This window comes from Thalia democratica, chromosome 6 (genome assembly GCF_965202585.1).
Source record: "Thalia democratica chromosome 6, ktThaDemo2.hap1.1, whole genome shotgun sequence".
In the NCBI taxonomy this organism is placed as follows: Eukaryota; Metazoa; Chordata; class Thaliacea; order Salpida; family Salpidae; genus Thalia; species Thalia democratica.
In genome coordinates this window covers 11,632,356-11,639,746 of record NC_139170.1, presented here as the reverse complement: position 1 = coordinate 11,639,746, position 7,391 = coordinate 11,632,356, and positions in this window count along the sequence as shown.

The window sequence follows — 7,391 nt, the reverse complement described above, 5'->3', positions numbered from 1 at the left end:
GTTGTCCACGTAATCTTGCAACTCGTTCAGAGTGGAAGTTTTCAGCTTTTCCAGGTCGATTTCAAACTTTTTTGGGTACGTTTCGTTGCTTTCGTATATTTTGATTATGTTAACAACATGACCTAACTCCTCATCCGCCAAACTGCGGATTTCAGCCTCCAACTTCCTCCTCTGGCCTGCATTCCAAGCCAACAGAATGTTCACGGAGTTCTGCAGATCATCAAGAGCAGAATCAGACATACCTCTAAAATTAAAACCTGAACCACCTTTGTTTTTGGTTCGATCCTGTTTGCCTGCTGCCATTTCATAAGCTTCTGCCTGTAGCATTTTTGGTAAACTTTTAAATTGGCTTATTAACTGTCTCTGTCTGTCATCATTCCACGGTTTCAAACTGTCCACGTAGCTCTTCAGCTCGTTGATAGTTTGAGTTTTGAGACTTTCGAAGTTGACATCGATTTCATCGGCTTTGTTAGGATCTTGCTCATAAACTTTGACAATGTTGCAGACGTGGCCCAGTTGTTTGCTGGACAGTTTGGTGATCCGACTTTGCAGCTTTTTGTGTCTGGCATGAGTCCAAGGTTCAGTGGAGGTTACGTTTAAAGGAGTGTATTTGTACAAGATTTTCATGCTTTTTGGAAGAAAAAGTTATTCTAAAAATGATAACTTTGTTAAGTGCATTGAAAATTATTAATTCAAAGAACACAAACTTCTTAATTTAAATTATTTTAGTAAATGTACATTTTTCTAATGAAAAATGGATGATGAATAGCTTTAATAGATGATTTTATAAAGCTTTGGTTAAATGAGCAAAATAATTAGAAGTTTCAAGTTAGTATTTAATTTTTTATCAACATTTGTTATAAGACTATATTTAAGCTACTGTTAGAAAAGTTTATAACTTACATAAGTTCATACTCAGTTATATTTTTACTTTAATACTTTAAATTTGAAAATTAAAAAAAAAATATATATATATATTGTTTGCTAAATTACTAGACTAGGATACTTTAATTAGACTTCAAAAAATTACTGTTAATTTAGTTTTAAACGTTTTATAGAATTTATTTTTTATAAGCATTTTATAAATTTTTAAAAAATATAAATGGAAGATTTTTTGTTGCAAATTGTTATTTATGGGACAAAACTTTATCAAAAATATTTTATAAATAATCAAGTTGTTTATGTTTTGGGAAAAAAATGTAAAGATATATATAACAATAAACTGTTTTTTTAAGTTAAATGAAGTTAATGACTTTTAAAATTTTTAAAGCAGTACATTTTTTAAAGAATAAGTTTAAAACTTATACAACAATCTATAATTTATAAGAACTTATAGAAGTTCAGGTAATTGCCATTTTTTGAAATATTAATAAGAAAAATAGTTTTTAAAAATGAATGAAAGTGCTATTAGTCATTTTAAAAATTTTTTGGAAAAGTTTAATTTTCATTATATTTTTTAAGGTGAATAACAATTCAAATTCCAACATTTCAAACTTTAATAGTTTTGAGTTATTAAAAATTATCTCTTTGAGTATTTCGTTTCAATATTTTATTACTTTTATCAAAATCTTATAATTAGACCAAAAGTAACATATTTTAACTTATTTTTAATTTAAATGAATTCTTGATATATGGTTAAAAAAAGTTTTTAAAACTACAAAACTATGGCTGTTTTTAACCATAAAGAAGTGTCCCCTTCTAATAAAAATATTTGAGATTTAGCTACTTCAATACTCATTTATGAGAACTTAAAATGTTGTAATTTGAATTTTCATGTAACCATTAAAATCCTACCAGTGTTCATAAGATAAGTTGAAGTTTTTTCAAGTAAATTTAAAGTTGAATGTTGCCAAATTTAAAAAAAAATTTAAAGGTTATAAAATAGCTATGTTCTTTTTTCTAAAAAATTTAACAACAAATTAATTAAGTTAAGTAATTTATGAATATATTTTACAACTGTTATTGTATTTTTTAAACAAATGTTTACAAAAAATTTAGTTACATACATCAGTACAAATATCTTTTAAATTGTTAAACAAACACTTTCTTCTGTTGTGATTCTTGATATACATTTTTAAACAGAATTCCCAAAAAAACATTTGTAATACATAAATACTTCAGAATTTTTAAAAACTCAATTATTATGTCAAGTTTATTTTAAATTAATTTTGTAATTTTTTGAGTAACTTGTACAGAACAGAACTTATAGAACTTCAAAGTCATGCAAAAAACTGCTATCCAAATAGTAGTTTTAGTTGTAACAATTTAAGTTTAAGTGAGAAAAATAAAAAAACTTTAGATTTAATATTTTATTTAATTTCTATTTTGGCAGACATCAAAAACAGTCCGAGTGACAAAAATTGCCATTAATCAGCTTCAACCTATTTAAAAACCCTAAAAAATTATCTATAACTCTAGTACAACCTACATTTAACTCGGTTTTTATCTAGTAATATTTTAGTTATAAGTTACAAATAATTTGAATCTTTATTTCAGAATGCAAAAAAAATCTAAAGTAGAGCTAGCGCAGGGCTGAAAATTTTATCTAATAAGTAAAACTAACAATAAACAATTTACAAACATTTAACAGTAAAATATAAGTTGACAATCGTACCAAAATTTTTAAAACTAAATCAACTCAGTCTCATTAAAGTTATAAAAGAACTAACCTGAATTTTTTGAAAAATCTCCATGAATTTCTCAAAAATAAAATTATAATAGCTTAAATCTGCCTGATTTTTTTTTAGTCATAAGAAATTTTAAGAGCGTAGTTGTAATAATTTTTTCACAACCTTTAAACCAGGGCTTCCCAAATGGAACCATAAGGCCCTCTTGGGGGCCATTACGGAAATTTAGGGGGCCATAACCTGAAAAAGGGCCAAAGGGGGGAAGCATGAGTAGTAAAGGGGCCTGATAGGGGCATGAGGCAATTATTTGAAACTTACACTAGATAGTCTAGAGTTGATGGCGAAGAGCAAAAAATGTCTAAGGTTTATTTAAGGGTAATTCTGGAACTTTTACTAGATATCATAGGAAAATTTCAGAAGTTTAGAGGGCCATAATTTGAAACTTAAACAAAATATTCTGGAGTTGATGGTGGAGATCAAAAGTAAAAGGTCTTATGTGTATTTAAGGAAAGCTTTGAGAAATCTTGTCAGGGGGTACAAAACTTTTTTTATTTCTTTAAAGGGGGCCTCATGAAAAAAGTTTGGGAAAACCTGTTTTAAACTATTCTGAAATAGCTGTTAAAAAATATTAATTACTGTCAAACATAGCTGTGCTGAGTTAATTTGACAACAGAAATCTACAGATTTTAAGCTTTTTGTTCGTTTTACTGAAAATATATCTGATAATAAAACATATAATCTGGGTGCCAATTTTTTTAAGAAATTTTTTCTAGATTTTCTGAATTATTTCCAGGTTTTTAACAGTACCTCTTTTTGGGTCTATTTTTAGTTTAAGGTTAAAAACTGTGCTAAGTAAGTAGAACAACATTGAAAAGAAATTGTAAAGCTACATTAAATGTGTTTTTGAATAAAAAAACTTTTGACGATGGCAAAATGATTTATCTATATGGTAGCTTTTTTGTGTCAAATTAAAATTTTACTAGTATGTAAAAATTGCTTGAATTTCAGGTTTTTTAGTGATTTTGGTTCAAAATTCAAGTTTTTTTTTCAAAATTTCTCAAATTTCAGGTTTTTTAGCCTAAATTGCCAAATTCTAGGTTTTTCCAGGGTTCCAGGTTTTTTGGGAACCCTGTATAATTTTTACTAATAAGAATTTTCATTAAAACTATAAATAATCAAAAATTTAAGTTATAATAATTTAAGCTGGGTATATAACACTTTCTTTTTTGTATTTTTACTTTAATTAATTGGTTTGTAAACTTGAAAGTTTTGCAGTAACTAGCTATTTTAAAAACTTTGAAACAAACAAACTTAAACCTTATCTCTAAAACAAAAATTTCTTATTACAAATTTTATTAACCTTTAATAATACAAAAAATATTTATTTACCAAGTTTCAGTTATAAAGGATTTAGATTTTTCAAGACACTGTTTAGTTTACAGTTATCATAATTTTACCCTGACAAACTTTACACGCAATAGCAAAACATTATTTTTAGATTTTTATTAATTACTGTAAATTATAAGTATATAAGTACCACATCTTTTGAATCTGATTATTTATAAAACATTTTTAAAATTTATATGGACAAATTTTGTGACTTGAAAATATACTTTTATTCTGCACTTTTTTATTGTTTGCTCAAGATAATTTATTTGTACAACTCACATTTATTAAAATCGTCTGTATTTGTTCTTGTGCAAATCAATCTTCTTGCTTTACTTACAAATATCTGTTGAAAAATATCTATGAAAACTTTAGAATTTTATCACTAAACGATAAACAAATGGCTTTATTTTGATAATAGCTAGAAACTATGTAGTAAAAACTATTAAAAAGCAGAACGTTTGGCTTACTTTGAATAAACAAAACATAAAGAAAAGTTTATTGTTAATTTTTAGTGTAAAAAATATCCATTTGAAAACAAGCACCAATATTCTTTAAAAAGAAAACACGCAATATACAAAGCACTTTTCAACATAACAAAAACTTTGTTAGAATAGATACAGTGCAGCTTTTATAGTGTTACTTAAAACTGTTCACTTATATAGTTTAATTTGAAAAAAAATAATTTACCAAAATTAATAGAAATTGCTAAAATTGTATTCGGATAACACAACATAAACATATTAGTTCAAATAGCTAAATTTAAATTCAGGCAAATTTAAATAACACACTATAAATTTAAGAAGAAGAATAATACAATTTAAAATAAACTATTATTACGGTGTATTTTTTTTTTGTAGCTAATTATAAAAAAAAGCATATTGAAAATAGTTTTTGAAATACTATTAAATTAATTTATTTGGCTTAATTGAGTTAGAATCAGAATAAATCCTTCTTCTAAGTGTAATTTTTAAAGTAGTAAAATTTTAGACAAAAAATTAAATGATTAAACAGATATTGTAACTAATTTTACTATTTAAGGTAACTATATATTTATAATGAGTTAACTTTAAATCAATTCTGTTGTTTCTTAAACTACCTTATAAATATCTTAAAACAACTAAAAGTTAATAAAAATTTGCTTTCAAAAAATATTGAATTATAAATCAGTAAATTTTAATGTGTCTTATCTCCTAATCAGTTAAATAAAGCTTTATATACTTTTTCCAACTTATAAAAACTTAAAATATTCAACTGGTAATTAAAAGTTTTTAATGCCACTATTCTAAACCACAACGTTTAATATTAAAACTCATTCCAGGTAAGTTTGTTTTTTAACAACACTTTAAATTACTTATTTTAAAAAACTTGTGAACAATTTTAAGTTTTTTAATACTTTATAAACTAGTTAAAAGAGGTAGCATATTATTAATTATCATTATTTCATTGACCTTAACAAAATTAATCTAATAAAACTTCTAAACTTTAAGTGAAAAGTATTTTTATGTTAATGCAATAACTTTTATCACTGCAGTGTCTACTTATCAATAATAGAAAAAAAATTATACAACTATAAGAAACATAACTCAGAAGTAAATTTAATATGTTTATAAATTGTTTTGTTATATAATTCAAATGATTTTAATTGATCAAATAAGCTAAAGTAACGCAATTAGAAATAAGAAACTATTTTGAAGAGTGCTTAATATAACGTCTAAGTATAAATTTCACTACTAAATGAAAATGTACAAATAACAAGATTTTGTAAACAATTATGATATTTAAAGTTTGTTGTTACAAAGTACATTTTCTAACAAAAAACATAATAAAAATAAATCTGTATTTATGAGTTCAAATTTCAAAGATTGTTTCTACTTAAAATAATCTTGGTAACTGAGTTTCATACATACCTTCTTTAGAAACTGAAGAAAAGATATTGGATATCAGCAGACTTGCATAACATATCAAGCACCAACTTTCAGTGATAACTTCTGATATTTTTGGGAAAACTAACTTTATAACTTCAAGTGCAGATGATCAACATAACTGGCATATAAAATTTAACTACTTTATATCAACACTGCCATTGTGTACACAGTAGAAAAAACATTCTTTATGAAACTTTTATTCTAGTTATTTATACACACTGCTCAAGGAAAAAGCAACTAAATTATTCTGAATTCATAGAAGTGAATGGACATGATAGACTGATCAGGTAAAAAGTTAATTCAATCAAAAATAGTCCTAAGATAAATGCATCATTCTAGGGGATTGCTTGAAGCCTGATGAAACAGCTTGCTGACAGCAGCTTCTTTCTCAGCCTTCAACCTTGGATCAAGCGGAATGTGCAGCCTTCTGAATGGAGGCTTGACATTCAGCAGCGTCTTCCTACAGTTGGGGCATTCCCTCCTACCTGTGGTAGAAAACTGTTTAGCACAGTCGCGACAAAACACGTGGCCGCAGCGCAGAAATACAAGAAACTTCTCATCCAAGAGAATCTCCTTCCAACTTGCAAGGCACACTGAGCAGGACTTGGCTTCCAGAAACTTAATGTCCTGGTTTGTCTCTGGTCTGGCTTCAATAGATTTTTTAATCTCCTGCTTGGTCATGGGACTGGGGTATGACACTTCATCAGTCAAGTCAATTGTTGCTGGAGGTCTGGAAAAACCACGCAGAAACTGATCACCTCTGCGCCTTTCATAAGCATCCACAACATGATTAACCCTTCTTGCACGGCTTCTTCTGTTTCTTATTATTCTGTGGTTAAAAAGGGACTGTGGCACGCTCATGTCCCAAAAACCTGGAATAGCTCTCATGTTACTGAAGACTGTGTTTGGCATCTGAAACATCTGTGGATATTGGTTGGCAGGTGGTGGCAAAAAGCTACTGCTGAAAGCAGTTGCATCACTGGTTCTGTTCAGGGTGGGCGGTTGAATATCTCTAAAGTGCTGTGTGTTTGCTGGTTGCTGCTGGAGCCCGGAATTATTCTGTTGGTGCCTACCTAACTGGTTGTCCTGGCTCGCTGCTTGCTGCTGTGGTGGTTCTGGCTGTTGATATGAGGTGTAGTTGATCTGGTTGCTCTGGAACGGGATAGACACAAACTGGTGGTTTGTTGCTGGTCCTGACCACTGGTAGTCTATAACATTTGGATCAGCATACCTTCTTGAAGGTTGAGAAGAATTTGGTGCTGAATCAGCAGCTTGACTTGGTTGAGCATTCCTGTTCGGATAAATAGGCCTTGGTTGCTGTGCATTCCTTAATAGACTTCTATAAGCTGGATGAGTTGCGAATCGATCATTTGCAGCAGAAAGACCTGCTATTAATTCCTCTGCAAGTCTACTAGTATCTCTGGAATAATTTAAAGGCTGTCTTTGAACC